This window comes from Salmo salar, chromosome 25 (assembly GCF_965601325.2).
Source record: "Salmo salar chromosome 25, fSalSal1, whole genome shotgun sequence".
NCBI classification, from domain to species: Eukaryota; Metazoa; Chordata; class Actinopteri; order Salmoniformes; family Salmonidae; genus Salmo; species Salmo salar.
In genome coordinates this window covers 45,178,302-45,190,296 of record NC_138315.1, presented here as the reverse complement: position 1 = coordinate 45,190,296, position 11,995 = coordinate 45,178,302, and positions in this window count along the sequence as shown.

Sequence of the window (11,995 nt, the reverse complement as noted above, 5' to 3'; positions counted from 1 at the left end):
ACAGCATACAACTGATACTCAAAATAGCTATTACAGCTTTGAATGCATTATTCAAATGTTGACCAGTGGTGGCTTGGGATTAGGGTTACAACTGTACTCCACTCTTTGCTGTAGTATATTTCTTTCTTATAGAGGGAGTAGCTGCCATGACTGCATGCCATGTGTTGACATATTTGGCATGTTTCTTAATATGGCATTAACTAATGTATTAACACGGATTCATTACTGTAGCGAAGAAACTGGAAATGGATAAAGACAGATTATGCCAAATGTTGAGTTGTACATGTAACACAAGAAAGTTAATTGCACAATTAGTAGTTCTAAAAAGACATGTAACACAGTAACTACCTACCATAATTTCCGGACTATTAAGCACACCTGAATATAAGCCGCACCCACTGAATTAAAAAATATATATTATTTTGAACATAAATAAGCCTCACATGTCTATAAGCCGCAGGTGCCTACCGGTACATTGAAACAAATGAACTTTACACAGGCTTTAACGAAACACGGCTTGTAACAAAAATAAATAGGCTTTAACGAAACACGGCTTGTAACAAAAAATAAAAAATTAGCAGTAAGCTTTAGTTGTCTTTTTGCACTGAGTCAATTCCTCACGCTGCTGTTTCCAACGTCTTATCATCGACTCATTAAGACCAAGCTCCCGTGCAGCAGCTCTATTTCCTTTTCCAACAGCCAGATCAATCGCCTTCAACTTGAAAGCTGCATCATATGCATTTCTCTGTGTCTTCGCCATGATGAGGGTGACAAAATGACTACCGTAATCAGAATGATGGGTAGTTTGAGAGAGCTCTATTTTATCTAAACAGTAAACAAAAACGTTGTTTCACCTTAACCCGTTCGGCAATTTCATTGGTCTAATGAAAGCTTCATGCCGCCAAAAAACTGAGCACGTCACAGAATGTGTTTTTTTGGAGAAAAAAAAATTGAAAGCGGGAAAAATCCATATATTAGCCGTGTTATTGTTAAAGCCGTGAGGTTCAAAGCCTGGGAAAAAAGTTGCGGCTTATAGTCCGGAATTTACGGTATCTAAACTGGGACCAGTGACGGATGGTGCCGTTTAAGTTGAGGGAAGACGATTAGTTTTTTATGAGCATGGACTAATTTCTATTACAGCATATTGGTTGACTGTCATTCATATTCCATTCACCCAGTTCAATGTAACATACATGGTACTCACATTTTCCCTATACCCATTTCTTTGTATTTTATTTATCCTTTTATTTAACTAGGTAAGTCAGTTAAGAACTAATTCTTATTGATAATGCCGGCCTACCCCAGCCAAACCCTGACCCGGACGACACTGGGCCAATTGTGCGCCTCTCTATGGGACTCCCAATCACAGCTGGTTGTGATACAGCCTGGAATCGAACTAGGATCTGTAGTGACGCCTCTAGCACTGAGATGCAGTGCCTTAGACCGCTGCACAACTCGGCAGTCCAAAAGGAGTTTGCTACAACCTACCCTATGAAAGAAAGTTTACAACATAGGTACACAGGTCGAGAGAAACATTTTATTAATCAAGGTGACAGACAGTGACACATTCAATACCGCCTTGCACACTCTTGCCTGCATCTAGCTGATATAGGTTGTAATCATTAGTTCAACAGTTGCTCACTAGAATTTCTATTGGACAAATTCAGGTATGTTTATCCCTTTTTCGTTCCGTTTTCTTCCGTTTTTAAGAAACGTTTTTTTCAACAGAATCGGTGGAATGAATACACCCTTAATCACCCTCAAATACAGTTCACGTTCATAGCAGCCACATCGAACAGTATGATCACCTTGCTTGTTATATAATTCCTTCTCGCATCTACGCTGTCCTCCTCTCACCTTTTCCCTGACTGCTTTATATAGCAAGCCACGGCCACGTGACTCATTGTCTGTAGGAGCAAACCATTGAACGGGGTGGTGTACTAAATAAACTTGCTACTGAGTGTAGATGGAAACACAAGGTAAGACAAACAGAGCCACAGACAATACATGTAGGCCAGTGGAGGTTCATAATGATGTCTGGAATGGAGTTAATGGAATGGTATCAAACACATAAAAAAACCCGGTGTGTTTGATGCCATTCCATTCACTCCATTCCGGCCATTATTATGAGCCGTCCCCCCCTCACCAGCCTCCACTGATGTAGGATTAACAGTAGTAACACAGGAGGGAAACTGCATGGCTCTGATGATATTGCATTACTTGTATTTGTACATTGTAATTTTCTGCCACAAGATGTCGTGCTATATTAACGTGCACCAGTGTTTCTGAGTCACAGACGGCAGGTGACAGTCGTTCCCCTAATGATGTAGACCAGTGGTTCCCAACCTTTTTCGGTTAATGTTACCACCGAGTACATTTTGCTCTGCCAGGAGTACCCCATAAGTACCCCCCCTCGTGCATTTTACCAGTAACACTATAGTCTCATGAGTCTCCTCAAGTGCCCCCTGTGGAAAGGCCAAGTACACACTGGGAAACATGTAGACAACCTCCCAGAGAGTAGGCATACATGTAATATTATTGTGTCACTAACCTGGTTTCATCCAACCTTTTTTGTGAGTAAAGTCAGATAAAAAATGTAAAGATAGGTCTGATGGAATAAGTTGGTAAACTTTCCAAATGTTGACCAAACAAAATACGCTAGACAAGGTGAGCTCTTTTTGTGACTGTAAAATTAATTATTCGAGAAATGGAGGTGGAAACGTTTTAATAACCACATATTGAAGTAAACTTGTAGTCCCGCAATGACATGTTGTGTGAGAAAGCATGCAGTTTATTAGGCTACAGGTGAAATAAATTAGAATGAACTTCACAGGGTGGTGAAAGAAAGTGCACAGTTTTAGCTTGATGCTCCATTCCAATAAATATCGAGGGTCTTATTCTGGTGATGATCGATGATTGGCTGCTGTTTGACAAATAAAAATAATATCGCTCTTTTGTCCATAATAATCTCATCATGTAGGCTATACCCACACTGTATCTGCAAGCTGTTGGCTAGAGCTCACTTGCCAATACCAGATTGGGCACATTCGCAATATAACGCAACATTCTTTGTGACCAAACCATCAGTAGATTGGAAAATGTGATGGAAACCCATTTAACTTGCATTTATTATTCAGTACATGGGAATATAACCGCAAAATAATTTTTCTGTGTAACATGTCATGCCTTTTATCCAAGTCCATTTGATGGAAATACATCTTCGTTGGTGAAATGCAATTTTTTTTAGGTGTATTTCAGAATATTCGCATGAAAATCTGTTTCCAATAGGATGGAAACCTAGCTACTAACCATACAACCTTTTAATGCCAGGAAAGTACATTTCATGACAGGTAAACTTTCCAAATGTCCACAGAGCAAAATACGTCAGACAAAGTGGCATCTTTTTTTTTGTGGATAAAATGAACTATGCGAGAAATGTCGGTGGAAATGCTTTTAAGCACAAATATTAATATAATAAACATCATATCGAAGTAAATTTGGAGTCACGTGATGAAATGTGTGGTCCTCCCACTACTACTCGTCAGGAAGCATGCAGTTTATTAAACTACAGATGAAAATAAATGACGACTTCACAAGGGGGTGATGATCCTTCCCAATAAATAAATATTTGTCCCTAATAATAATCTCATGTAGGCTATATGTGCGCTCTAGCCACTAGTCTCAACGTCAACAGTGAAGAGGCGACTCCGAGATGCTGGCCTTCTAGGCAGAGTTGCAAAGAAAAAGACATATCTCAGACTGGCCAAAAAAAAAAAAAAAGATTAAGATGGGCAAAAGAACACAGACACTGGACAGAGGAACTCTGCCTAGAAGGCCAGCATCCCGGAGTCGCCTCCTCACTGTTGACGTTGAGACTGGTGTTTTGCGGGTACTATTTAATGAAGCTGCCAGTTGAGGACTTGTAAGGCGTCTGTTTCTCAAACTAGACACTAATGTACTTTTCCTATTACTCAGTTGTGCACCGGGGCCTCCCACTCCTCTTTCTATTCTGGTTAGAGCCACTTTGCGCTGTTTTGTAATACACAGCGTTGTACGAAATCTTCAGTTTCTTGGCAATTTCTCGCATGGAATAGCCTTAATTTCTCAGAACAAGAATAGACTGATGAGTTTCAGAAGAAAGTTCTTTGTTTCTGGGCATTTTGAGCCGGTAATCAAACCCCCATTGCTGATGCTCCAGATACTCAACTAGTCTAAAGAAGGCCAGTTGTATTGCTTCTTTAAATCAACACAACAGTTTTCAGCTGTGCTAACATAATTGCAAAAGGGTTTTCTAATGATCAATTCACCTTTTTAAAATGATAAACTTGGATTAGCTAACACAACGTGCCATTGGAACACAGGAGTGATGGTTGCTGATAATGGACCTCTGCACGCCTATGTAGATATTCCATAAAAAATTCTGTCGTTTCCAGCTACAATAGTCATTTACAACATTAACAATGTCTCACTGTATTTCTGATCAATTTGATGTTCAATTTGATGTTATTTTAATGAACAAAAAATTAGCTTTTCTTTCAAAAACAAGGACATTTCTAAGTGACCCAAAACTTTTGAACGGTAGTGTATATTTTTTTTAAAGCACTACAGCTGTGGTGGAAATTTCGGTGTAATTTTATAAATGCCGGCATATGTTCTTTGACATGGTGGGATCTTTTTGTGTTGGTAAAATTAATTATGTGGAAAATGACGATGGAAATGCAATTATGTGCAAATATTGTTATAACAACCATCATATCAAAGTAAATTTGTAGTCACGCAAAACTATGGTTTATGGTCCTCTCACAAAACTCAGGAATGTAGTTTATTAGGCTGCAGATGAAATAAATGATGAACTTCACAAGGTGGTGAAAGTGCAAGGTGATGAGCTTGATGCCACTTTCCAATAAATATCTAAAGGTCTTATTCTGGTGACATGATGAGCGATGCCCTCCAACCCCAATATGAATCCCTATTTATTGCTCAACGACAGGGTCTGGTATGCCAGACAGGTGCTCAGTGACCAGGGTCTGGTATGCCAGACAGGTGCTCAGTGACCAGGGTCTGGTATGCCAGACAGGTGCTCAGTGACCAGGGTCTGGTATGCAAGACAGGTGCTCAGTGACCAGGGTCTGGTATAACATTTGCCAGCTATTTGCACTTTCTTATCTTGTTTGCTATGTAGTTGATTATCTGTACTGTATGTATTCTAACACGTTTTTTTCAACCTCTTTTTTTATAGGGGGATGGATACGTCAGACCTTGAAGAAAGGTACAGAGAGACAACATCTAGAACATTTTAATAACATCTGAATCAACGAGCAAAACAAGAGCAGCTAGAAACAACTAAAATACCTTAACGACCCTCCACAACATGTGATTAGAGCGCCCCTCTGAAGTCAACTCTGTCTGTAGTACATGCTTGTTGATTTGACAGAGTCGGCTTCATAAATATCAGTGGCGGCCTAAGGCAGGCCAAGGACCATCAATTGTCACATCTGCTCCTGCTACGCCCTCTGGTGTTCATCCAGTGTCTTCTTGACCTGCAGTTACTCCCCCTGTACACTCTCTCTCTCCCTCTCTGTGTGATTGGAGACAGAGGTGCTGGAGTCAGAGCAGATCCCTACCAGCTGCAACTCGTTCCATAATCAAGACCTCTACAAAACCTCATTCCTGCACTTCCACTCGGCCAGATTGTAATCTCTGCTCAGTCAGTTCATGATTCTAGCCATTTATGATTACGCAAGATCCTGTTACTCTGCTGTGACTGTTTCCCTGCCTGACACCGTTTATCCTCTCATTGCAGTTACCGCTCTGTCTCTGGCTCCTGTCTCCTGTTCCACATCACACCACCCAACTACCTTGCTCTGGATTTTACTCACCACCACTACCTTAGATTCCCCTCAGGACCTGTTTACCCTGTTCTACTAAGCCATCTCCAACCTCAGTCTCCATCTGTTTTTTCTGCAAATCATCTGAGCTTCCCCAGATCTGCACTCCATATCTCTCTGTGTAACAATAAATATTTTGGTTCATTCATCCCTGTTTCCTCATCGGAGTTTGTTCTTGGGTTCCCTTGTATCGCTCCGCTTAACATCAATATCCCATTTCAGAGAAAGTGTGTGTGGAGTCCATGGGATAACCTACACATGCAAAGTTACAGTTCAACATCATGCCACAACACTTAAAATAAGGGCTGTGTTTTGTGTAGATTTACTCTGGTGTGGTGTTTTGATAACCATGTAAATCTCTCTTGGACAAGGTGACTTATCAATTTAGTCGGCTCTATTTACTCTCAGATGCTAATTAGCATCAAAGTAGACATCATGTAAAACTATAAATCCCTGCATGCTCCTTCACGTAATCTCTAGCTGACACCTTTGCTAACAGGTATTGTGTTAATTTAAATACACATACTCTGCTTACAGTTGACCGGGGCATAGCAGGGCAGAAATGTGAAATTTGACGAACTGACTTGTTGGAAAGGTGGCATCTTATGACAGTGCTATGTTGAAAGTCACAGCTCTTCAGTAAGGCCATTATACTGCCAATGTTTGTCTATGGAGACTGTATGGCTGTGTGCTTCAAATCAAATGTTATTTGTCACATGCGCTGAATACAACCTTACAATGAAATGCTAACTTACAAGACCTTAACCAACAATGCAGTTTTAAGAAAATATTTGTAAAAAATTAAGAGATAAGAATAACAAATATAGCTCTGAGGTTAATCTAATGCTTGATAGTTAATCCAGAGATTCTTTCCTTTGCCTCGATTCGGCAGTCTCATCCAGATCATCATGGCATTTGTAGTTGTTTATGAGAGCCACAGGCGAATATAGGCAAATATATGAATAAAAGTCACATTGTCCTAGAGAGATTTACAGGCAAATATAGGAATAAAAGTCACCTTGTCCTAAAGAGATTTACATGGTTATCAAAACGTCAGGCCAGGGTAAGTCTACACGATTCACAGCCCTTATTTTAAGTGTTTCTAAAAATCCCCTATGGGAAATATTTATGGTGGAAAAACGATTGGAACCATTTCCCTGTTTGACAGCTAGGTTTTATGGGTATTATGACTCATACTGTGGTACTCTATATCGACTTGGAGTATGCCTGACCAACCACCTTGCCTCAGCTGACCCCAGATGACCCCAAATGCACCCATCATCAACATCATCATCAGTCAAACTACTTGGACCTCAGAACTATATTTCTATACCCATCATTCAAAGTAAAATGACATACCTTCAGTTGTACTGGTCTTTTGCCACATTTACATGCTAGTTGGAACTAGGAAACTGTGACATTTCCGACTCGCTGAGTTTCCTAGTTCCGACTAGCACATGAACGCGGCATTAGTTCTATAAATTCATTTCATAAAGGTCTTTACTTTACTGGAGAAAGTAGGCTTGTCCCTGTACAGTACACAGTCAGTCATGCTCCTGATATTTTAATGGGGGACGTGGAAGGAACCATTCGAAAATATGAAGCTTGATTTGTCACTAACTACATCAAACATGTTTTATTTCTGGGGGTTTTCCTCGAAGACAAAGAGATACGATCAAAGATCTAATATGAAACAGAACACCTTGCTTAACTCTATGGGGATGAAACTCGACATTCTGTGGTTTTCACGTTAGGGTTCATTCTTCTAACAGTGGGTTGTATTTTCACAAAGAGGGACTCAATCATAGAGAAATGGGAAGTTTCCATTCATTAATATCTGTGATTATAGTATGCTTTGTCATGTTTTAAATCTCATTCCCAAAGAGTGAAATGTTGGCATGCTTTCTTCTAGGTCTTCTGTCTAATGATTTCTCTTAGAGTCACATGACATTGTGTAGTTTTTATAACATCAAATTAATGTGCATAAGTATTCTTGGGGACTTAGCTGAGGTATCACTGTGATATCTATAAAAGGGGAGTCTATGACAAGAGAGTTGTTATCTTTTCCAAACAGGGAAATGATGAGGGCGACCATGAAACACCTGGAAGCGCGAGCTTGAAGCAGATATCAAAAGTTCTGGAATAAGTTGGAAGACAATGAAAAGACAACACAGAACAGAGTGCGATGGAGAGGAGTCGTCGAGTAAATTAGTTCTAAACTTCGTCTCCTAAGGTGTGATATTTCACACTTTATCACCTACAGTATAAATCATTTGCCATGTGATTGGAGCTCCGTTTTGGTAACTCTACTAATCAAAGAGCATGGTAGTACAACATTGGGGCATGTTCCAATGCAGCACGTTCTATCAATGTTCACAAAGGTAAAAGGTCACTGGATTAACCAATCAGGTAAGTATAATAATAGTAGCAAGGCGGAATAGTGTTATTTGACCAATCTATTACAATGTGTCTCTGAACAAGGTCAACCATTTTGTTTTACTGAAATAGCCATTGCTGTTTCATAGCTGCCACAGGGAAGCTTCAGTATACCCTGGTCCTTAAAAACACATAAAGGGATTACTGTAGCCTTGAGAGTTACAGTATGGAGAAAGTAAGCGGTTTAGAGTTTTGGGCACCACAGTACTTAAAACATGTTGTTTCATGGGCCTGGCTCTGGCTGACTTTAACACGGCAACAGGTCCCAGGCACATAAGAGCTGTCAAGCCGCACAGCGGCCAAAAGATTTTGGAATCAGGTGGTAGAGGAAAGAGTCATCGTAGCCTACTGTACACAGTATACAGTACACTGACGTGACAGTGTAGTTTTACCACCATGTACACAAATCAATGAAAACCTTGTAAATGTGTCTAGTCCTGTCTTTATCTTCCCCCTCAAACCCTTCATAAAAACCCTTCATAAAAACCCTTCATAAATCAAAATGAAAGGAGTATGCAGCTTTTATCACCACTCTCCATGTCAGCATCTGTATAAACAACCAGAGGATAACGGAGCTCCAGAAGGTCCCATTGAGCATCAATAGCAACCAGATGACCAGCACTTTGGTCCAGGGAAGATGACTGCAGAGTGCTCCTCAATTAACTTGATTGTTCACACAAACATATGGAACTGATGCTCATTTATAAGTATGTTATGGGGGTTAATGACAGAGGGTTTGAAACTATTCCTATAATGGACTGTCCTATAATGGAGCCAGTGGTACCATGTCAGTTATCAAACATGTAAGGGGTGGATATAACTACTGTTCCCTGAAGGAGGGAACTAGGTTTAACATACTACTGGGAGTCAACGACAAATCATATTCACCTGAAGAAAACTGAAATCACTCCCTACAGGCCAATGGATGCCGAGCCCGCCCTTGGAATCGCCGCCTTCATGACTATAATAACAGGGCTCTAATTAAATTCCTCAATTCAATGCTGATCTTCAGCGAGCTCAAATCCCCTGATGGCACGGGGCCAAAATATGTTATACCTCGTTCCCTCCTTCAGGGAACAGTAGTTATTGTCACGCCTGCTCCCGTTCTCCCTCTCTGGCGCTCGAGGCTCCTTCATTACGCACACCTGTCACCATCATTATGAGCAGCAGCGCTCATTGGACTAACCTGGACTCCTTCCCTTTGTTGATTGCTCTGTCTATAACTGTCTGCTCCTCCGTTTGTTCCCTGTGTCTGCATTAAGGTTGTTATGTGTTCTTGTTCAGATACTGTCCTGTTCTGTTCCGTTCCATGTCCGTTGATAATTAAATGTTCACTCCCTGTACCTGCATCTCGTCTCTATCAGCGTCGATCCTTACAGTTATATTCATAACCGTACATTTTCTTTCAGTCGGTCACTTGGTATAAAATACTACAGGGAGATACAATAATGCCCCAAGCCAGCTCAGAGGGTATCAAACAAAGAAGCACATGTCAGCTCAAGCACACACAGGTTCCACCAACTCCAAAAAGGGGTTACAGCAGCCACTTTCTTCCCTAATACTTACCCGAGAAGCCTGACTTTCAGAGCTTTAAGAGGTTTGAAATGTCAGAGCTCCATATAGAAACCAGAACCTGCTGGAACACTGACACGCTGCCACGGCAGCTGAAGTCCATAGACCCCACGGTTCCAAGAACAGTACTTACCTTGTGAGCCTGAAATGTCAGAACTAGTACAAGGAAATTCTTCACTAAGTCACCTGGTAAAGCACACACTCGACCAGAGTCGGTAAACAACGGCAGCCCGAAGCTCAGACCCACTGGAAACTGTGTACCCATGCGCTTCCAAGTTAGCTCAAGGCTCAAACAATCAGGGAACTGTGGTAACCCAAATAAATTCACACTGCCTAACACACACTACCAGACCCAGCCATAAGAACACTATGGTGTGAACACTATACTCAAAGGTATGTCGGGAACCTCAACTCGCTGCAGCACAGATATCACTAATCTTCATGCTCCTGAACAATGCCAAAACAGACGCCACACCCCTAGTGGAGTGAGCACTCTCACAACTAGGAAAACCTTGTTCTTTGCTGTCATACACCAGGGTGATAGCCTCCATAATCCAATGAGAAAGACGGAAAGCACCCTACCCCAAACTGGATTAGCGAAACAGGCAAAACTGGTCACCCGCCGAGGGGTGCAGTCTCCACTCCGTAGAGAGGACCCCCTCTGGAACGTAGATCCGCAGCCAAGTTTAGAGAATGTTGGAAGATACGTCGCCCTGAGTGACTGGAAAAGTGCACTGTTCCATACGAACATACTGTATAACGGGACAGGTTTAGGAGTGAGAGAGATTGAGCCCCCACCCCTTGCCTGTTGATGTATGCCACCGCTGTCCTGTTGTAGAATCAACACATGCTATCTCACTCTCGAAACCCTGAACACCGAGGAACCTTGGGTAGAAGCAATGTGATTTCGTGGTAGGGCCGTTCTGATCCAAGACCCTACCCAACCCACATCGGGTTCTGGGACTTCGGCAAACAGTAACTTGCCACCATTGAACGAGCCACTTGGGAGCACTATTGTCACAGTACATCCTTGGGGAGGAGGGCCCCTTTGAGACACCATCATCACCCCCATTCTTTTACCCACAACCAGGATAGTACACCAGGACAGACACAGCACAAAAATCAGCCATAGTGCTCTGAAAGCCAACTCCACTGCCTTATTCAGCTCCTGCGGGAAATCACTATCATACATCTACAGCCTTGTGACACCCTCGGCCTGGTACATTTGGTTCTGCTGCTCCGCCAAGAACCGGTTTATTCTGAAGCACTGTGCTAGGATTAGCACCCTTGTTAGCCTCCGGAGTAGGTTGCCAGCCTGCCTGAATGAGAGGAATCCCAGGTCACCTTTAGCTCATCTGAGAAATCTTTAAAACAGGGGGTAAGCAATGCGTCACTGCTACAGGGACAGGAGGTAAATACCTTCCCCCAAACCTGGAGGAAATCCGCTACGGGGGAGAAGATCGCCCCCAGGTGATCTGCCGCCCTATGACACTGCTCCATCAAAGGCGCATTAGCCACCAATGGTTCACTTCCCCCGCCGAATCCAAAGCTGGGCCTCTGATGTTATCCGATTGACACTCTGAGAACCCTCCAGAGCCAACTAGGTATAGTATAATATCATCTCTGGAATCTGGACTCTGAACAATGCCAGAGAAACCGTAATGAGCCACACTCGGCTGGGATGACACCCCTATCAACTCAGACCACCGCTGCTGCTCTCTCCCAGCCTCAGACAACCCTATTCCCGAGGTCGCTTCCCCCGGAAGACCCTTCCCCAGCAGCCCTAATCTTTCTCACAAAGTCAGCCCTGACACCCAATGGAAGTTGAACCCAGCCGGAGACAATGGTCACATGAACTGATCCGAGCCAAAGCCTCCTGGGCATGTTTCCACCCAGGCAAACAGGATAACGATTGTGAGTATCTTTCATTTTCATTGTGAAACCCCCATGCCTTAGGGTACGGTCGGAGGTACAAACTCAGCTGGTTAGTCTTTTTGAACTTACTCTTTCCACTGGCCAAGCAAGGAAGCATTAGCTACACAAGCAGAGCAGAAAGTAGTTAGCTTTTAGCAAACACAAAAACCCTTACCAAGACCCCA